This window comes from Oreochromis niloticus, linkage group LG17 (genome assembly GCF_001858045.2).
Source record: "Oreochromis niloticus isolate F11D_XX linkage group LG17, O_niloticus_UMD_NMBU, whole genome shotgun sequence".
Lineage (NCBI taxonomy): Eukaryota > Metazoa > Chordata > Actinopteri > Cichliformes > Cichlidae > Oreochromis > Oreochromis niloticus.
Window position 1 is genome coordinate 34,475,231 of NC_031981.2, and position 23,072 is coordinate 34,498,302.

At 38.6% G+C, this 23,072-nt stretch overlaps 1 long non-coding RNA gene across 1 annotated transcript; it reads right to left on the bottom strand.

Moving 5' to 3' along the window:
- Nucleotides 1–1,650: 1,650 nt before the first annotated feature.
- On the bottom strand, nt 1,651–21,946 carry LOC109195000 (uncharacterized). Its single transcript, XR_002056688.2, has 4 exons — nt 21,865–21,946; nt 16,447–17,917; nt 15,551–15,703; nt 1,651–1,977 (listed from the first exon to the last, which is right to left on the bottom strand). It is a non-coding gene; the product is annotated as an uncharacterized LOC109195000 (long non-coding RNA).
- Nucleotides 21,947–23,072: the final 1,126 nt, after the last annotated feature.

Consider the following 23,072-nt stretch of genomic DNA (forward strand, 5'->3'; position numbering starts at 1 on the left):
AATATTCAGATGGACTGTGGCATCCACACCATGATTAATTGGTGCTAAGGGCTTGTTGTGCACCAGGGCAACATCATCACGAGCCTCACATTCATGTCCTTGGCTGACAGGAGAGAGCGTTAAGATCGTGTTATGCTTTTGTAGCCTGCCTCAGGGTTGGCCATGTTGCGCAGTCTCCTGCTCATCACAGTTGCAAAGAGTGGTTATTTGAATTATTATTAGTCTATCAGCTCCAAATGGCCATCATCAGCTCAATCACCATCAAGGCATTTTGGTTTTCAGAGCTCAAAGGGAGGTTTTTGTTTTTGTTTTTTTGTTTTTCTCGTTAACCAGACAGACATTTGTGCATCCAGATCCCTAATTGGCATGTTTCTAAGGTACATTTCATTTGTTGACCACCCAGCAGTGTTCAGACCATTAAAAACATTTGTCCACCCACTCGTTTCCGATCTCCAGTTGATATGCAGATGACTGGAATCTTCAAGCTCATTAGCATCTCATTTGTGGTAGACTGTACCCTGCCCTGAGAATCATGATACTCAAAGTGACTGCCTGTCCCTTGGCTCTTGACTGATACTTTTTATGATTGCTTGGTGGTGACTTGTAGCCAGTGTTTCATTTTCTGGCAAAGTGTTATCCTGTTCTGTCTATGAGATTAGTTGTTTTTGTTCATTCGTAGGCATGTTTAAATAGTAGCAGTAGTACTAAGAAAAGGGTAGGGTAGTAGGAATTTATATCATTTAATTTGATTAAAATCACATTCTGAGCCTCTTCAAACACCCAATAGTAAGACACACAAATATAGTCCAACACCACAGAGGTATTTCATTTCCTCTGAGCCCAATATAAATTCAGTAATTTCCTGACCATTCATAATTCAAACGACAGAGGAGTTTAATGGATGTGTGGGTCGTAGCTGAAACAAGAGCATTAATGTGAACACCATCGAGACAATGGGGCCATTTAGCAAATTGTTCCCACTATTTAATTAACATGATTTTATTAATATTGGCCTCTTAACTCTGTGGTCGAGCTGCCACATCCTCGCGGTTCTGTCCAAGGAATTGTCTTTTCAAAAATCCGGGTGATTCCTACCTCCTGCAGACCGGCTTTGTGTCCACTCTCTTTCTGAAATCAAACAGCCGGATATGCTGTAAAAAGTAATAAAGGATTCTGTCATTAAAAGTCTACATTCAAAAATTAATGACATCTGTGGGGTTTGAACCTGGAGTCTTGGTACCATTGTGCCTCATTAGAGTACCAAGTGAGAGTTTCCTGCTCTAAGTTCCAGTGAAGCAGAGCAGCAGGGAAAAATGAATGCAGCAGTTTCTACTTCCAGTGCATTTGTTTGTATAGCGGCTGTTATCAGCTGTCCAGTGCTCCTAGTTCTGTTCAGGTTTATTGTTTGTGGACTTAGTTACTGGACTCTAAAATATATAAGCTGATGTTCTGCAAGTCCTGTTACTCACCAGCCTCACTCAATACCAATCCAGCTTAGTCCATCACTGAAAACTGGAGCAAAATACTGCAAACTACCCAGCTTGGCATGCACTTACCGTCCTGTGTAACCTTTGATTAACATGATTTCTTTGTTGTCAAAGGCAAATATCTTGTTATCTATATGAAATAAAAAGATATCTGGAGCGACAGGTCCAGTGTCTGATTTTTTTTTTTTTTTTTACTTCCACAAAGAATTAGGAAATTGCATTTAAATATTTTAAAACAGACTCAAAAATCAGGCAAAACACTCTTTATTTACAAAGCAGGTGAACTATATACAAAGTGGGGGAAAGGTCGGGTCTCCAGGGATCCAGAGCAGGTGGGAGAAAAAACAAACTCTACACTTGCTCCTCGATCCTTTGGCTGCACAGGCTCCACTCCTGTACTCCGATACACTCCACGCAAACTGGTTACACTCCTCGGCTCACACTCACGCTCAGGCATCCAGGAAAACTCAGGAACAGTTTTTGGGGAAATCTATATACAGACAGATGGAATAATTACAACTGTGGATTTAGTTACTAGTTATTTACTTACTGAGAAACACAAGAGATTGCTTTAGCCAGGGTTACACTAACATGAGTCAATACAATGGTACCGAGAAGCTCCGCCCAGGCAGGTAGGAGACAGGAGAGAAAGAGAGCGAGAGCAGAATTAAAACAAAAACACATGTAGCCTCACTGAGCCAGCCGGGTAGACACAGTGACCATGACATTTTGTTTCCAGGGAGTCAGACTTTCTCATAATTTTTACACTGGTCTAGCTCTCAAGGCTTGGTCCTTTGGGCATTGGCTGCATTTTCATCTAGTCTTATCTGTCCATTTTCAGATTAATGTTTTGTGTTTGTTAAAACACTTGACACAGACCTATGAATCATTCAAGAACCTAACTCAAGTGATGAACCAGTTTTAGCAAAGATCCTATTTTAGTCTTTATTTGTTACCAGCAATCTGTTGCAAAAATACAATCTGTTCACATTTCTATGACAAACGCCAAAGACAACACAAAATGTGGTACTGCTCAGGATGGTGTGCAGGGCATCTTTAAAAAATTCTGATAGCCATGTTCGTAACAAGAAGAAAAGATCTGAGAGAGAATCAGAGAGATCCATCTGGCCTTGCAGACGATCCATCTGGCCCTGCATAAAGGTGGTCATACCAAATATTGACTTTCAAGGTCATTAAAATTGTACACAGTCTGTTTCTGCCTTATATAGTGTGTTTTTCGATTCATGTATACAGTGAGGAGATTCAAAGGAATCCAGAATGAAAGGCTCAACAACCTGGACGTTTACGGTAAGCATGAATCATTTCTCAAGATTGTTGTATTTAATAGGATTCTATTAGCACACGTGCTATTCATTATGATAAAAGCTTCTTATTCTCACTTTAGGTATCTATGAGTTTCCATTATGGCAACATGAAGGCAGAACTGCCCAGAATGTCCAACAACAAGATTGAAATTCCATACGAGTGCAAGTCGAAATGCTTGAACATGTTTTTGCAAGCTTACAGTGATAAAGTGCTTGAGCCCAGAACACTGAGAGCGTTGGAGAGAGAAAGGATGTTTTCAGTGGAGGAGGTAGACAGAGGAGGGAGTGTGATTCAGTGCTGAGAGACTGATGCGAGCTCATCCCTTTCGTTGAAGGGATGAGTATTTAGCCCACAGTGAGATAGGGAGGAATTGTAATGTGGCGGACTGACTTGATAATCTACATATGTAGGATAAGCTTTCCCAAAGCCAAGAAAAGTGTCGAATGGGTGGTATGATACTGAGCTTTAAAAGCAGAGTAACCAAACCTAAATTTTATGCAGCATATTGCATGCTGTGTGAGCTAATTCAGTGGGATTTGCAGGATAAATGCAACACATTACACATGGAACTGCCATTGATTTGTTTCTGGAAAATTAAAAAGGATCCATCTGGTTAGTCTCAGTGGGAACAAAAAGGCATCAGCATTGTCATACTAAAAAATTGATGCTAAATATAACTACATTTGGAAGCAGTGATTTTGTGGAGGGCACACTGCTCTTAAGCCCATTTCCATGAGATGTCTGTGTGTTGACGGTACCTGCAGAAGCTTTAGATCAACAAGTGTTTCTTACATTTTAATCCACGAAGCTCACGCTGACCCCCCATATTCCTCCTCCTCTGAATACACTTTAGCTTATGCAAGGTCAAAAAATGCACAAAAACACAACATAAAGAGCTTCCATCTCATGCAAGCTACAGCAAGGTTGGGGAAAAAGTGTCACTGTGCTCAGTCCCTATACCACTGACTCTAACTAACCATTGCTAATGTAACCTTGCCCAGTATCTGTTATAACTATGTTGCAGGTTTAAACATTGTTTGTTCTTTTGTTATGTGTCTCCATGTTAGACTATTATTTTAGATGCCCCCCCCCATCATGTCCGACATTACTAGGTTTAGACCCCTCTGGAGCTGGAAAACAAAACCAATGATGAAGGAGTTAAAAACTGCAGCTCCTCAAGGCTGGCTCCATAAAAGAGTCAATCCCCAAAGACTAGGTATTTTCAGCTGCTCTCTAATTCCCCAAAGGGTCACCACAGCAGATGGACCCACATGTTGCACAGACTCCTGGGTTAAAAGTGACAACTAACAACACATTTAAAAAGAAAAGAAAAAAAAACATATTTGCAGCCTGATGCAAAAGATTGCTTTGGGTTTTGGATAGCTTCCCCTTTCATTTATGATGTCATGTCTGACATCACTAGGTTAGACCCAAGGGGCAACCCCTGGAGCTAAAAAACAAAACCAATGACGAAAGGGTAAACACTGCAGTTGCTCGAAAATGGCTCCAAAAGGGAGTCACTCCCCACAGACTAAGTATTTCGGCTGCTTTTTTATTCCCAAAGGGGGTCACCAGAGCAGATGGACCCACATGTTGCTTAGACTCCCAAGTTAAAGGGGACAACTAAATAAAATATGCTATAACATATATAATTTTTTTTCCAGCATCCTTCTAAAGATGCGTTTGTCAGTTTTCCCCCCTCATAACATTTCTGAATAGGGTGATTTTTTTTTTTTAACCAAAGGCAACATCGTGGTGGTTGCATCCACTTTTGTCACTGTCTATAAATAAATCAAGTGGAGGGTGTTTCTTTGTGCTGCCTTTTTTAGGAATGTTTCTTTTGTTTTTTATTAAAAATTAGAAATAATGTTCTACCATAGCTAGCCTTTCCTAGGAGCTTTTCAGTTATGTAAATGAATCACTGAGTGTCATTTTATTCTCTATCAATATTGTTTTGTACTGTAGGTATATTGGCTTTGCTGAAACTAATCGAATGTGAAGTAAACATCTGATACATAGTCAGTTGCCTTTTGTTTTCAGCTATTAGAGGAAATCTGGGTGTTCTTTTATATTTATTAGTTTGAGTTTCCCAAGTAAATGCTGGAAACTCTATTATTATTAAATTATAACTATAATGCACTATAAGCCTCAACCAAATGGAATATTTTCAATGCATTAAAATAAAAGCAATACAATGAAAATAAAAGAACTACCAATGTTTAAAAAATTTAGCCTGGAAGATATTTATAATACATTTATGTCCTAACCCTGTGAGCGCTCAGTCATCATAGGTGCTAACCATTATTCTGACCCTAATCGCATGTTACAAAAGGCCAAAACAGACTTTGTGGGAAAACTGTGAATGTTTTTGATGTGTGTCACTTCTTCACCATCATGAACACAGGATGGACATCACTCTTCCACCTAATCACATTTTATGTATGTGGCTAGAGACCCAACACATGCGTGGTATTGAAGCATCATACCTTTGTTTTATTATCTGAGACGGGAAAGGGAAACACAAAGGAAAGAGATGTGACTGGGATCTGAACAAAATGTCATCCTCTTCCCTCTCACCTGAAGCCACGAAATATAAATAAAGCATGCATAAACATGCAATAACTTACTCTCAGATTAGATTAGATCAGATTAAACATGGAACCCCTCTCTGTACAACTCAGTGCACAAGAGTCAGCTAACAGCAAGAACAACAACATTAGCTGGCAACACGAAGCCAGCTAATGTTAGGCTTGAGTGTCCTAAAGTGTCCTGACTTTCCCTCCTTTCACTTTTCCCTCTGATAAGCAGTTTGATTGTAGTCGCACATCGTATCAGAGTTTATTGCGTGTCTGAGTCCAACAATGTTATATGCACTTCATATAAAGTTTTCCAACACGTGCTAACTCAGGCTAACAGTGGCACAAACAAGTTCAGGATATCCACAACAACTCACCTTGCTAGCTGGGTATTGAATTGGCACATATCTGTTTTTAGGGTGTTGATATTATGCAATTATGCTGAAAGGGTTAGTGTTTACAAAAGTGTTCTTTTTTACACAAACAGTAGTAGAAACAAATCATTATGGGGTGCAATCTAAATTTAATGTTTCTGGTCTGATCTGATCTTGGCTGACTAAAAGAAGCAGCAGAATTCAGTCAACTGACATCTAGTGGTGAAAATTTTATACATTATGTCTTTAAACATGTCTTTGAGCTTTTCAGCCTGTATTTTTCATAGCACAATGAAAAGAAAAGCCGTAAACTGGAAGAAAGACCAGAAGACCAGAGGGAAGCCATGTAGTAAAAGATTTGGGGATAGATTTGAACAATGTCCTCTGCAATAGTCATGCAGCATATGGATTGCCTGTTCAACACAGTGAGCTAAACTGGCAACTCTAGAACAAGCAATTTAATTTTTTTTAAAAAGACAAAACAATCGCCGATGATAACACGGTTAATTTATTGCTATTGTTGTCTGTTTGCCAAGGTGTGTGCCAACAGAGAGCCTGTTGAGCGAACCAGGAAGGGGTTTTGAACCAACTGCCCCCATCTGTAAACCGACACTCTTTGCAGGTAGATGTTTCCGTTCATCCGCAGCTACTTTTTCCTTCCCCGTGTACGTGTTTTTCTCAAACTCAGCTCTTGATGCAGACAGTTTTCATGCTTCCACTCACTTTACTGCTCTCAGCTGTGGTGACTATAGTGTTATGTCTATGTTCATACACCAAACTCTCCTGTTTTGCACTTAAAACACTGGTGTTACACATTTCTCCCCTGTTCAAAAGCTGCCTACCACCACCTCCTCTTTGTGAGTGAGGTAGTGTGTGGGTTAAATAATGCATGTAGCACCTTACAGGACCCTCATGACATTAAAAGTGCTTTGTAGTGAGTGTCCAAGCCCACATTCTCACAGTGAATACTATTAGTATTAGTAATACCAATAGCATTTATACTAAGGAGTAATCATTTCACTGTAGTGGTAAGGAACATTTTAAATGGGATTTAGTCATTTTGTGTTAAAATTACAACAAAACCGAACTGACAGAGATCAACAACAACGCAGTGCCAGTATTTGGGGGTGCATCCTCCTGAGGCTGCATTTGTAGGCAGATTACATCACAGCGACACATTGAAGGCTGTCCAAATTCATAGACCCCTCCAAATGCGTCCTCCTTTTCCCCAGATTTGAAGGATGGGTTGGGTGTATCATTCGTGGCCCACCATATCCCAGAATTCATAGCGCGGCCCAACCAATTCCAGTTTCCAACAATCACGGTAGCTACCTAGTTTTAATAGTTTTAATAGTTAATAGTTTTAATATTACTCTAAGTAGCGTTACTAATAAAGATATTTTCAGAGGAGAACGTAGCTGTGTAAACTTCAAATATCTGCTCGGTTTATCAAGATATACGCAAAAGTGATCCAACGTTTTCAGAGATGTCTGTTACCCACCAGCCTGATAGCTAGCCAGGTGGTCAAGGCTCACTAGAGCCGGCGAGAACAGCGAACTCCCGGCACATCATTTTCAAACCCCCCACGGTCTTTCGCTACTCAGGTTATACATGATATATAAGTCACTTAGATAACTTAAAAATGTTATTATTTGGCTTTTTGCAGTGTTTTATTTGTTCGTGAGTAAATCGGTTTGGCTGAGATTACAGCTGAACAAACTTCAAATGGAAAACTGATTAAACAGAAGTGTGAGTTGATAGAAAATTTATGCCAGTGTCCTGATATATTTTACATAGCAAGGAGCAGATGGCTGAGTTTATTAAACGCCACCAAGACAGCTGGTGACGCAAAACTGAAGGCTAGACCGTCCCACTCCACAGCCGCTCACTTCCAGCCTTCGTGGTCTACATGGGTTGGCCAGGTCCTCAGGAGGATGCAGCCTATGAATTTGGACATGGCTTTTGGCTTCTTCTCATGTGACCTTTGACCCTTTTCAGGTCAATCAAAAATGATTTGTCGCATGATCCTAAAACCAAAAACTCCCTCTCACATTATTATTTACTGTGTGACCTACTGTATATCATGGGGTGAAATTTGATATTTGTGCTATTTTAGGAATTTAAAAAACACCCAAAAAAGCAGAGACTGTTTTTAAGCTTTTATTTGGCACTTCATTAATTTTCTATGCACCTCTAAAACATTTTAGAAGATCACAGTTTACCTTAAAGTTAAGTTAAAGTTGTTTAATGAAATATGGGAAAAGTTTTAAAACAAATGTCCAAACAATGAAAGGCTGGAAACCCAGCCTGCAATAATGGGGAATAATTAATGTGTTGGTTTCTTTCAAACCCCTTCTTCTGTATAGAGTCGATGCTTACAAAGGAAGAGAAGCTGGTTGGTCTGTGGTTCATTCTGCAGCAAGATCATTACTCTAAATGTTGGAGAAACACACAGTCTGTGGACTGAGCTGTACTGGGAGAAACTGGACAGCAGGGTGAAAGCAAAGTCCAAAACATTCATTTCCAATTTCATTGCTGTTTGCCAGAAGCATGTTTGGCTGTTCAATACGGAGATGCTACTTTCAGGTGCTCCCTTATTTACTCGGGGTTGCCAAAGCATGTAATAACTTTCTTTTTTAACTTGCATTTAAGATGTAGCGTTCAGCAGTTCTTCTATACAAAAGAAGCATTCTTTGTTATAAATCTCAAAAACAGTTGTATACTTTTTTCTACAAAGAGTCACTTTAATGCCCAGCAACTCAAAGGCAACCAGCTGTGAATAACAGATAAACGAAAAAACATCCGAAGCATCAAATATTTGCGAGTATATGACCTGCTGTGTTTAGAGTCGTCTTTGGAAATGTTTTTTCCATCAGCTGCAGGGGCTCTCTGTCTTTGAACCGCAGTTGCCTGGCTGACAAAACTGCGACGAGGTTTCTAAAACGGGACTGTTATGCCGAGGTGGCCAGTGTCGGAGTGGCTGATGCATCAGCGCACCGATGCCAAAGGACACCTTGACAAAACCGCGCTACATCACAGCCCAGTGACTAACTTGACTGGCCTTAGACCTTTCAGCTTGTTGGGGTCATTGTCTTCCTGCTGAATAAACTGCTTTGAAAAATGTGACCCACTTGCAGAAGTGTGGGCCACGTATTCTCTGCTGTGTGTGTTTTTTAAACTAATCTGTTACCTGCTTTCTTGTCTTCCATAGTCAGTCCTCTGGATCTTCAGGTAGGTGTACACCTTCTGGTTTGAAAGTAATCTCAAAATACAGAAAGATACGATAAATATTTGCACATTTATGTGTGAACATTTTTTTTAACCCCCTCGGCTTATTTAACTCGTCAGTTAATTTTCTTTTGCACATGGATAAAAAGCTGCAGGAGAAGTTTGCCTTCAGTGCTTTCTGATGAGAAGGGCTCTGTAAAACGAAGGTTTTAAATGGTGCACTTGATTCAAACTATGATCTTTTTCCCAAAGTCACCAAGATAGTTTTGTGCCTTTAAAGCCATTAAAGCAAGGCTCACCCACCAGAAGAAAATGGGGACATAAGACATGAATGGCTCATAAACAATGATTTAAAAAAGGAGCAAAAACAAGTTTTTAAATCCATCTTCACTCCAGTGTTAAATTACTGCTAAAGAAATCTCAGAGGTGTTAGAGGCACTGAACTTTCCGATTTAGGATAACACATCAGATACAAAGTACAGAAGCATATAAGCAAACGGAGAACCACAGACTATCCTGTGCCTTATAAAGAGTGATTTACTGATCCAATACAAAATATCCACATCACCAGATTATTGCAAAAATAACCAAATGTTCTTGTTATCATTAAAGCTAATGAAGTGTACCAAAAGCAGTTTACAAAAACATGATGAGAAGAACTAAAAATGACTTGTCCCTTCATTAGCTCTGCTCATTTCTCTGGATAAAATGATCTTCATGGCTGCTGCTGCACTAGTTTATGTGTTTGGCAGATTTAGTTCTTTGTGAGGGAAGCTATGTGCTTCAGCTTTTGCTGTTTTTTATTGTGTAAAATAATACCCAGAGATTAACAGTCTCAGCTCTGATCCTCCAACAGATCCTCCAGTCCACCGCCAATCAAAGCTTAAAAAAAATCACATTTCATCACAGGGCCTTTGTCTCATTTAAAACAATCCTTTTGTCTGTCAGATGAAAGATTCTAGCAGCTGGAAACGGCTTTCTTAAATATGCTGACAAGGAATTTTGCCTTTATGGAGAAGGATTTAACATCTTCAGCGATTCTGCAAATGCTTTAAATAATGTAAAGTTTTTCTTTTTAAAGGCACTATCTGCTTAACTGCAGCAGACAATATCTGCATTGAGCAACTCAAATGGTTTTATTATTGTGGAGAAACAGCGCGCTCAGGTGGATAAATGAGGTACCTCTCTCTACTGCCTACTAAGCAACACATGCATATAGTGTCTATAGTGACAGCAGGTCATATAAATATATATATATATATATATATACATATATATATATGCAAATTATAACCTACCTATTAGCTTTTGGACTTACTTTTTGAGAGTCTTCCATTTTGGTTGTCCTAGTCTTGTTGAGAGGGTGGAGCTGGGAAATAGGAAGGGGTGGTTTTGGCTGAGAACCCAACTATGTCATGCACACCCGCATGTCGACTTTTAAGTCGCAAGGTACACTGGCCCTTAATTTACAAAATTATGACTAGTTAGTAGTGGAAAAAGACTAGTAGTAGTGAAGACTTGACACGTGAAGTAGTAAGGAAAATGTTAATGATAACTCAAGTAAGCAGCTAGCTAAACATATCCTAACTACCTTTATCTGCTTGACATACCTGTGAGCTGACTGTCCAAGCTTTCATAACTTATGTTCATCAAATTACAAACAGATGAGCAGATAACAGTGTTAGTGGTAACAGATGTCAAAAGGGACATTTCTATCAGGTTTATCAGTACTGTTGGCATTTTAGTCAGAGCTCTTGCACTGCCTCATTCTAAATCACATGGATCCCAGTGAAACTTGTGTTTTTAAAACAGTGACTGCAGTCACTCGGTACAATAGCTAGTTAGCTTTGTTACAGTTAACTTGCCAAGTGAAAGGGTTTAGCTACTGGCATATGATTTTATGATGCAGGGAACAGTATCATATGAGTGTGATTAATATCACATCCACTGGCTGGTGTGTAAATATAATTCTGATTCCATAAGATCTTTGAATAGTCCTGTTTTCTAAATCAGGACGTTATTCTTTGTCACACTGTAAATTAAATGCCAAAAGAAAGAAAAAAGATTATTAAAAAGATTATTTGTAGCATTAATGCTAAAAGTTAATGTTTTGTTTAATATAAGTGAAAATTTACTTTCATCTGCTCCTTTTCTCTCTAAATATAAACAAAATATCCCCCCAAATTTAGGCATCTTTCTAAGTTGTTGGTTGTACCTTGAAGACCTGATAATGTGAACAGCTAGCTGCAGCTGTTAAATTAAAGTTAGCTAGCCTGAAAACCGTTCTTTACAAACAGTAAAAAGAAAGGCAAAAGAGGCTAAACTATACAAGCTAACAAAAAGGTAAAGACTATAGTTTGTACATTTTCTGTTTCGTTTACCATTTTATTAGTGGTTTGTATTACTCGTTTATATATGGGATGTTAGCTAGCTAGCTTTATTGCAATTAGCTTGCCTAAGTAAGTCGGGCCATGTTTTAACGCAAGATAAATGTCTTTATGTCTCTGTGATGCAAGTACTAGTATTCTAGTGGTAACTAGGTTTTAATTATTTGATATTAACTTTTTCAGACAGACTATGGCGGGAATCTTTTCTATATTTACACCAGAGTGTGAATGTTAGATAGAAGGTACTTAAGCATATGCTTCTATGAATTGGTGAATGAGGCATGTTGTATAAAGTGCTTTAAGTGCTTGAGCAGAAAAAGGTAATATAAAAACTAGACCAAGGATAACAAAAGATATGTTAAGAAATATAGATAAACTCAAATGTATTTATAAAGCAAACTGTGTTATACAATCAAAGTGTTAAAACACCAAATGAATAAAAAATTAAAAAGATAAGAATTTATAGAAACAATGTTTCTAGTCGTATAAACATAACATTACCGCAAAAACTTTGATGACATAACATGTTATTTAGACAGAATTTAAGAACAGGCAGTGTTGAGGCCCTCTCAGCTCACAGAGATAAGTCCCATTCCCTCCTGTGCTTCAGGCTGGATCTTGGGATAACCAGACCCAACTGGTCAGTGGACACGAGTGACCTTGTTGGGAGGTTGGAGCTAGCCCATCGAATGATTTGTAAGCAAACAGCTAAGTGAAAATCAATCTGAAACTGTACAGAGGGCCATGGAAAAGGGGCCAGTGCAGGGGAATTGAGCCCTTGGCCGTGTGCTTATGTGAAAAAAAAAACATGGCAAACTATTACTAAAATGACATAATAGCATGTATTCTTCTTTCAGAGTCATTAAGCAATACAAAGGACTCCATGCTGCACAAGTTGGACCAACCCCACAGTTTAAAAGTGAGGGGATTATGTAACGATTGGTTAAATGAAGCCTATCTTCCTTTTTCATTTCTAGTTATACCACTAACTGCTTTATTTGTAAAGGATGTGTTTACTACATTTAGTTAGCTTCAGTTCTTCAATTTTCTGTACAGCATAAAACTGTTAACCTAGCAGAAACAGGCTTTATTAGACATGTAAGTGTTTCCAGCAGCTAACCAGGAAGCAAACTCCATGAATTTATAGAATAACCTGTTCTGGTCATAATCTGTATTCACATCACATATGTTCTGCCTTGCCACTGTTACTTAACATACCCGCTTTCATTTTGTGTTTGCATAGCTGTATTCTCTGTACGTCTAAGCCTGTTTGTCAAGATTTGTGTGTGCTTGTGTGTGGCGTTTCCTGCGAGGCATCGTTTTCTTTTATCGCTGTGTTGATACACGTGTGCTCACCCTTAAAACTATGTAGGGGGAAAAAACAATGTGCAAATCACACGTCACGCTACAGTCGCTGCATGGGAAGACAACTCCCCACTATACACTATACACACACACTGAGAGACTTCCCAGCATTCAATGGGGAGAGGTATAACGCAGTGGAGCTGAGACTTGGCATTGCAGATAGAAAACATGTAAACTGAATGTGTCCTTGAGAGAAACTAAAAGCTACAATGGTTTATGTTTATTATTCCAACTTTACGTTGATGCATTTTTAGAATTTGATCATTGCAAATCATGAAAAATGCTGTTTTCAGAGACACGTTTTTTATTCCCCTCTGCAAAGTAAAATGGTTTGCCCCCACATGTGGTCAGTTTATAAAGCCAAACGTTCATTTCTAAAAATATCATGTTGACAGGAAGGTGGCGGGCCCCATTTTGCAGGTGGCAGGCATTTAAACAAAGCACTGGCCTCACACTCAGCAGAGCCTCCCTCAGTCGCTAAGAAGCGTGTCATCTGCAGCTCCGGAAACAATAACATTCTCGCTCAGGGACTTCTTTGAATCCCCTCCTAACCTCTCCTGACCATCCAGGCAAAAACTCAAGGAGAGGATGACGAGGGGAAAAACTCATTCCTCTTGATAAGACATGGCTGCTTAGAAAATTCCAGAGGCCTTTGCAAGTTGTTCAACTGTCTGATGGAAAAGTACAGGTCTTTGGCCTGCCACCCACACGCCTAATCATCATCTGTATGGGAGCATCATCCTCCTGAGCCGCTGCTCTGTGTATAGAATTAGCACAACTCAATTTGGGAAAAACAACTGGCGCATGACGTTCCATCGCACAAATCCCTGTTTGTGCAGACACTCTCATGAGGGGCGACTTCTCATTATGAGTGGTGACACAGCAGAAAAAACAAGTCGGGGAAGGACACTGGAATATTGTGTTCTCGGTCCAGGTGTTTTGAGAAATTAAAACCTTTTTTCTTAAGTACAGGTTATTATGAAAGGATCTACACAGCTTTCTGCCAAGAAAAGTTTTGATTATTTCACTAAGTTCATGTTTACCTCCACTGACCTTAAACCCTGTTGTGCAGTCCCTGCTGACAGTTACGCCCATAATTTCTCTGATAATTGCACAGTTTTTGTTGTTTTGCCTGTCTACACCACCACAGTGGATTTCATACAATCAATATGTGACTGAAGTGCTGGCTTTCAACTTTAAGTCAAGGGGTTTAACTAAAGTAGTGTATTTACTATTTAGGAAATGCAGCCATTTTTATATACAGTCCCTAATTTTTATAAGTAATTGTCATTTGAGGATTGCTGCTAATATTTTTATAATTTAGATTAAAATCCTTTGAAGTTTGGAAGTCTAGAAACCCAGGGACATCACCAAATGCTAAGTTTCCTCCCTTGAGATGATCTGGAAGGCCTTTATTGCTGACACTTTACTGCATGTTTGTGGGTCTCCCTCTCCATTTAGTTTTCTATTTAATTACTGGAAAGAATGCTCTATTGGTTTGAGATCAGGTGACTGCCTTGGCCATTGAAGAATATCTTGTTTCTTTACCTTAAGAAAATCATAGGATGCTTTTGCAGTATGCTTTGGGTCATTATCCATGTGCACTGTGAAGCAATGTCGGATCAGTTTTGCAGTTTTGAGTATAACCCTGTAAACTTCACTGTGCAATTCATTAAGAAGGTCCGCGTTGGGTGTCAGGTGGAACCAGGATACTTTGATAATAAGTGGGCTACTGGAACAAGAAAACATAAGTGGACAAGGGCTAAAGCCATGACCGACTACCAAGACTCTGTGAAGTACCCTCTGAAAGTCTCCTAGAAGAAGTGAATACAGTATTACAGACAATCTCTACTGCGACCATCACTGAAACCAACCAGCTGATATACACCACAGCAACAGTGATCCTTGAGATGCTTGGCTACAATATAAACACCTGCAAGGAGCAGGACTCTCCATGGAGAAGGAGACTAGAGGCCAGACTAGAGCAGAAATACTGTAGATTGCACTAAAAGGTATAGAAAAAAGTGCTTGCTTAAATAAAACCTTGCCGCACATGCTAGACGGAGAGAAGTTCACTAACTATCAGAACTGCAAAAGGGTGTGGTAAAGAAAGAGGTGCCTTAGAAATACAACAAGCTGAGGCCTTAGAAACTGCCAAGCAATGACTAACAGCCTTGGCTAGCTGCCTAAAGAGGTATACCAGAGACAGAAGCCAAGAGAATAAACCAGATTTTCTACACTGAACCACCCAAGGTGCACTTTCAGTGGGAACAGCCCCACCAAGGCTTGAGACAGAGCAATGCTAGAAGAGCGTTGGGAAAGGGACACAACACATATCAACAATGCTCAGTGGCCAGTGCATCTAAGAGCAGAGCACAGAAACCTCCCTGAACAGTAATCCAGTAACCATCACAGTGGCAGACATCCAGAAAGAGTCCCAAGCATGAATAGTTGGACAGCACCAGACCCTGATATGATTCATGTCTATGAAGCAAAGAAGAAGCAGCAAACTGCACTCCATGCACATCTGGCAGTACAAATAAACCAGCTGCTAATGGACAAGACGCACCCAAAATGGCTAAACCAAAAGTCATATTGTCCTGGTCCCCAAGCATCCAAAGAAGGCAGCGGTCCCATCCAACTACCAGCCAATAATCGGCCTCAACACAACATGGAAGCTCCTGTCAGACATTATAGCAGCTAATTCTGAGTGGAAACCAGAAAGGCATTGGCAGAAACACCAGAGGGGCTAAACACCAGCTAGAGGTAGACAGAGCAGTCACTCGAGACTGTAAGACCAGACTTACCAACATATGCACCGCCTGGATTGACTACAAGAAGGTCTTTGACTCAATGCCTCACACGTGGATCCTGGAATGCCTAAAACTGTACAAGAGGAATTCAGGGGGATGTGGGGACCAAGACTAGAGGGAAACTTCAAGCCAGCACTCTGAGAAATCCTGAAAGAAAGAAAAGGAAGAAAAAACGTCCTGACTAATTTTAGACTTTTAAAGCTTGTGGACAAATATCATCATCATCATCATCATAATCATTGTTTATTTATATAGCACTTTAAAAACACTCATACACCAAATATGTATGATATGGTTTCAAAAAGGCAAACCTAGTTTACTTTAACTTTCTTTCCTTTCTCAACATCTATCTTCGAAAATAGTCACCATTTTGAGTTTTCAAATGGCCAACGAGTTTTATCACAAAAGTGATCACAAAAGAGTCTGCACCAGTGGTGGTCCTTGTGTTCCACTGTTAATGATGTCCCTGTAATAACATCTGTTACACTCTTTCTTTGGACCTCATGTTTAATACACCCTGAATCAAAGTCTGGACTTCAATCGCATTTTGATTCTTTGATGTAAAATCCACTGTGGTGGTGTACAAAGGCAGAACTGCAGAAAATTGTGTCTGTGCCACAAATTATGGACCCAACTATCTCCGAACCTAATCTCCACTCAACACAAATAAAGCTACCTCTCCTCGTGGCAATGCAGATGTGTTTAGCTCAACAAAGCATTCAGGCTATGATTCTGGTTGCTAAATTGGCTAGACAGAACAGGTCAAAATAAATGAATAAAAATAGATAATGAATCTGATAAAGAATGATATCAGAAAGACTAAACCAAATGTATACTAAAGTTGCTTGTGTATAAGTAAATACAAGTTTTTAAGCAAGTGGCTGTTTTACCTTCGTAGTTCGTGGTCACTGGCTGTTGTTTATTAAAGGACAGGAAATGTTATATCTAACTGAACATCTATACCCTTAGCACTCTTGAATGGTAACTCCCACTAAGGTTTCCCTTTCACACATTTGTTCTTTCCATATTCAAAGTTTCACTGATTGAACTGTCATAATAAGAGTCGACATTTAAATGGAATGAGAAGGACAGATCCACTTCTGCTAGTAAACATCCTCTCTGCTGAAGGATCTTTGAGCAATATATATACTGGCTTCCCATTGGTTCGGGGAAGGCAAAAGCTCCTGAGGGACCAATTGCATTTGCTCATGTGAACAGTGAAGGTAACTAGAAGCTGTTTTTGTAAGTCACATGAGGACAAAGATAGCTAATGTCTATTTTGGTGTCCCCCGTTGGCCCCTTTTGATTCCTTGTATTCATATATTATATTACAAATAGTGAACATTTGCATTATTGCACATGACCATTTTTAAATGTAGTAATTAAAATAAACGGAGAGCTATTCGATACTACAAATCAGTGCCAGATCAGAAATATTCTGTTTTAAATCTGGCGAGTATTTACAATCAGTAGTTGTGGTAAACTTGAGTACAGCGTATATAACGAGGATAAGGTGTTCTGCCTGTCAGGGTCCACTAATTACTTTTCAGGCTTTCTCCCAGCTGCACCAACCTCTAAAGGAGAGGGAAAAAATAAAACAAGTATCACATTATCACAGTATTACCAATTAGGAAAGGAGGCTAAAGTTCATTTCCTTAAAATAACCCCAGAACCACAGGGCGAAATATGTGAACATATGACAGTTTTAAACCTGCTCTTGTGAATATTTTTATGTTGTCAAAGGAAAAGACGAGTGACTAGAGACATGTGGAAGATGCTGTCATTGAGGAAAAACAAAAAAATTTACTCTCCTTTAAATTTGTATCGTCTTTGAGCTCATTGTTTCAGTTTTACAGTCATAGTTTCAGTCTCATTGACTCTGTTTTTGTGTTAAAGTTCTGAAAAATCACCTGTATTTGTCAGCCTATAGACAGCAAGTAGCTGATCTATCCATTATACTCCTACTTTGTGTCATCAAGAAGTTATTAGTAATTAATTATTTCACTTTCCTTTATCTTGACAGACAAAACAGACACTGTTAATCCAGATTACAAATATGTCACACCAGATTGCTCATGAATCATTCTTTTGTCTGTCAAGTTTCTAAACAAAAATAAGTCTACCCACAGGATAGCCCATGCTGCGCTATAACTGACAAACTGCATACGTCCCCTGTTTTCTCCAAACACGTGTGGATCGTGAACGGTGGGCTCTCCGATGCAGCCAACTGTTTTTGGCCTGTTTGGGTTTGTTGGAGCCAAACATCCACATCAGGAAGGGGAGCAGGGGGCGAGCTTTTGAATATAAACAGCAGCTTCAGCCATCAAAAATGTGCCCCTGGACCTGTTAGCAAGCGGAGCCCTGAAAAATAGATATCAGACAAACACATTGCATAATATCTTATGTAACAAGCCTCAGAAATTAATAGATGGGGCAGAGAGGCGGAAGAATTGGGAAATTATGCCGAAGCCTTGCAGTATTGTATCGGCGCCCTGGCATGAGGGGCACACAGGAGGGCTCAAAGGATTTTAGGGGGCAATGCTAACTGCTTGATGAGGACAGAACGTTTGAAGAGTTTCAAACTTTCAAGATAGATTAAAAATTCACAAATTATTAGACTAAGCGTTTTTAGACTAAAACGACATGATGCTCTTTCTAGTCTTTTGGTTCATCATAAATTTCCCTGGCAATCCCTGGCAGATTAAGGTAAAAACATGCCATAAGAACAGAGTAAGACAGGAAATGTGATCTATACCTTGTTAAACATTTTAACTCAAGACTGAGTTTGAGTTAAGAAGAAACTTGTTAGTTTCCTGTCTTTGGTTTTAGGCCAATGACAGTTCTCCACACCAAGGGAAGTGCGGGTGATCGGTATTGATAACAATGCATCAAAGTAATGTGGTGCAGCACATGCATGCTTGTGCAGAAAAGGGAAGCGTCGTTTTTGAAATTTTATTTTGACACTAGCAGGACTGGCTTCTGCTTTAGTAAGACCAGAAGGGAAGTTTTAGCTAATGTAACCCATAGCGAGCCTGAAGACTTTGTTTTTCGTGATAATGAGTGGTGCAGATTGAACAGTTTAAAGTGGCAAGTGTAAAGGATTTTGATGAACGGCTCAAGGCACCTGCTAATGAAAACAAAGTTTGAACTTGGTGCAATTTCTGTGTCTTTAAGTGAGTACTACTCAGACACCGAGCCTAGAGACCGAAACCTGACCCTCTTGGCAACCTCTGATCACTCAGGAATAATGTGTATTCACCAACTGCTTTGCAAGTTGTGAATTTAACTAAACCTCATGATTCCTTTGTAATTACATAATTAAGGTTAAACATTATATTGTTAATTAACAACGCAAGTAATGTTTAGAATTAGCTAAATGTAGCAAGTGCATGATAATAATAGTGTAAGAATATGCATTACTATAACTAATAATGTGTAACAGCTAATTTAGCTATGACACTGCCTTTTCTAATCTTAAGTGGTGTAAGTGTAACTGAACTAATATTGCAAATGCATTTATGAACCCTTTCTAAAATGCTTTGCAATTAGGCATTCACATTTATTTAGCAGCACTTGATTCCTGAATAGAAAACAAGAATGAACATTAAATTGTTTAAATGTAGTTAACTCTAGGTGAATTAAATCTTTAACCACAACTCATGTGCAGGGTCTGTGTTCTTCACATACAGCAGAATATATTTCCTACTTTAACTGCACTGTTTGCACTAATGCAAACTGATATCAACCTACGTGAGCTCAGGCTTCTATAGCTGATAGCATTTTATTTTTGTATTGAATGAAGATGTGTATTATTCTACATATATTATATATTTAAGGAACATTGGACAAATTATATACGCATAATTTGCATGTTTTGAGGCATTTTAGGGATCAAATCTGACAAGTGCTAAACTAAAAAGTGAAAACAACCTATTATACGAAAATATTCAACAAAACTGTATGAAACAAATTTTACCATAATATGGACACACTGCATAAACCAAGGAATTTAACTTTTGTCAGATATAGCTTGACATATTCATATGCAGTTTTACAGGGGATGTGGATTTCATGCCAGCAGATCTCATTTTGTTTCCTAGTTCTATTGCACAACTTCATTTGGTCTCATGTGTGCAGTACATCTGAGCAGCCTACACTGATGCTCAATGTAATTAAATGTGACTTAACCAGGAATCTGATTACTATTATTTATGATTTTCTGTGCCACTTACTTACTACAAGTGAGTCATAAATAAAGTTTTATCCTCTGTAAATCAGTTATGTGCAGTGGCTCTGATGGTCAGAAAACACCCATCTGGATAAACATCTATTTGTAAGAGGTGAAGGGTCTTAGTCGGGGTCTCGCCTCTCGTCTTTAAACAGTTTAGAACTTCTTTTTATGCTAAATTGGGAAGACAGATGTTAGATTTAACAAAAACACTCTGGGGTCCTACGCGTTTGCCCTCCCCTTTGATTTTTGTGAACATTGTTCAGCTGTGGCAAAACACAGATGTGGTTATTATTCAGAAAACAGGGTCTGACATTGAACAAGGGCCTAAAAGTTCCAAATTCCAAAGTTTTTATCTGTCCCACTTCACGTGCAGTAAACTCAACCTGTCCCAGCGAGCGCTCCAGCAAAAGTTCAGAAAGTTGGCGAATGCATTTGTGCGATGTCTTTCTCAGTTTGTCAGTTATATAACGCGAGCATTCGTTTGACTGGTTTGCTGAGTGGGAGTATTATCATGCAGCAACAGGTATGTTCCAGTCTAAAGTTTATCTAAGTTCTGTTTGCTAATATTACGCTCCAAGTCCAAGTTATGAAGTTCACCAGTATTTGAACAGAGAGGGTGGGATGGCTTTGAGCAAACAGAACTCTTACAGCGTTGTTGGGCCAATCACGATAACCGATAAACGGGATACACATGTGTAACATCAAATGAAAGGAAAGGTCGCACTGCTTTTAAGTAGCTTGTTAATATCTACTTAAGAGTAGCCAGCCCTTTAATTGCAGCATGATGAAAAATGTGACATTTGTCTTAATTTGTAACATTTTTAAATCTATATTTAATTTTTTTTTATTTTTATATATATAATTTTTATATATGCACTAACTTATTGGAAGTTACATGTCTACTTTTTAATGCAATACAATACACAATCTGCACTTTTCTAATTATTCTAAATATTCTTAACTATTTAAACGTCTTTCAGTATCCTGCTCTGTTTGCACACTATCTGTATGCTAATTTTAACAACTGTACTGTACACTGCTCTGGTAACTATTGTCCATGATGTAAATATGTAAAAATTGTGTTTTTTGTTTTCTGTTCTGTGTCCTGTTCTTTTTGTATATGTGTGTTTTTTTGCTGCTGATACAACCAAATTTCCCCTTGTGGGACAATTAAAGGATTATTCTATTCTATTCTAATTGTTGTTACTTTTGCACTTGAATTGTGTATGTGTATCCCACCACAGTGATCACTTTTAATATAATATTTATAATCAGTTTTATTCTTCCTTCTGTAACCACTAAAATTGATTGCTGTAGATTTTAGTCACAAGATGTGTTGACATGTCTAAAGTAATTATACCAATTATTGTGTTAATTATTACAAGTAATATCCATGCTGGCAAATGCTAGTTAACAAGGAATACACAGTATGCTCACCTGCACTTAACAGACATTGTTACAAAGTTACCAGTCATAGCCCTGGTTACACCAGTCTTTTATTAGCATGCACACATCAAAGTAGCATAGCAGCATTTAGCTCTACAGTCCAAAAATGTTTCACAATTTTTTTTTTGTTAAATATTTTAGTAAAACTCACAATTCTGAGAATCATGTTTTAGTATTTTCACTTTCTTTTCTATTTCTGAAAGTTCTGAGTATAATATTATGTTTTACCTTCAATTAAAGCTTAAGTGCTAGAAAGCGCATTATCATGTTGCTAATTACTATCTTTCTGCTTAGCATTAGCACGTTCTTCGTTACATGCTCAACAATAAAGGGCGATATTTATCATTATGTTTATGTTACTTATCCACTTTAGCAATACTTTTGTTCTGCTTACCCCAGAGCAAAATCTCTTCCTTCTTAACTAACATTAGGGAAATATTTTGGTTTGGGGTTTTTTCCTCAGCTAACTTTGCAGCTAACTGTTCATCTGTCATTTGATAATAAATAGTTAGCTTTTCTACATGGAAAAGAAACTGCCACACCAGACAGCAAGCCAAAATGCAGCTTTGCAAGCTGCTATTTTTTCCACAACAAAAATTATTTTTATTACTTTTAGGTCACTCTTACTTACCAGCCTGTAGTTGTGCTATCATCTCACTCATGGTCTGTAGCCTCTTTACATGACCCTAAAAATTTCCTCCAGTCAGCATGAGGAGGAGGGATCTACTTCCCACAGTCAATCAGATGCACATTCAATTCAATTCAATTCAATTTTATTTATATAGCGCCAAATCACAACAAAAGTTGCCTCAAGGCGCTTATGTCTATAGTTTTAACCAATGAAGTGAAAAGATAGCAAAATAACCTTGATAGACATATAAATGGGGTAATATAGAAAATGTTTGGCGAAATAATACAAATAAATTGTAATGAATTATACGACAAATAGGTTAAGCAGAAAGGGGAAGAAAAAAATAAAATGGGAAGCTCAGTTTCACTGGGCTACAATACATCTATTGATAAAGCCTAATGCTACTTTTCCACTAGTGCCTGACTCAGCTTGATTCAATTTAAGTTTTTAGTGTCTTCCATTAGGTGGTAGTACCAGGTACTAAAAAGTATCTGCTCAGCCAGTTTTTCAAGTGAGGAAGAATGTGACGTCAACAGACAGCAGGCCACTGATTGGCCAGTCAATGACGTCACTCAATAAGTCTTGAGAGCGACTGCTTCACAAAAATCAAAACCACAACAAATTGCACATTGAGCTGATGCTCAATTGTAATGGAAACCAAGCAAAACCAAGTAGAGTCGATTTGAGTCAAATCAAGGAAAAGAGTCATAAGTCAAACAAACCTAGTGATATGCTATGCTATAAATTGCCATCTTCCATTGAAAGTATGGGCAACTGTGGCAATCTTCTAGCAACCAAATCCGTCACAATGAGGTTTTTGGTTATATTATGTTCATGTCGATGCCTGTGAGATTGCTTATATGGAGTTTGCCACACTGCAAACTGACATTATGTGTGTTTTCAACATTATGCAAGGCACAAAGAGCAGCACATTTCAGCAACATATGACACAATTTTAGTATAGAGTAATGTGATTATCTGTTTCACCTTGCTCTTAAATACATGCAGTATCTGTACTGCTATTGTTCAACATCGTCCATTATAAAGATTTTATGGGGGGGTTTTTTGTTTGTTTGTTTCCTGCTTTTTAGACTCTGATTTTATTCTCCCGTTTAAATGACTAGTAAATTCAGAAGCTAGGCAGTTGACATCAGGGAATAGACATTTTACCCCTTGTCAGCAGTGGTTGGCAGGAGGTCCCAGCCAGT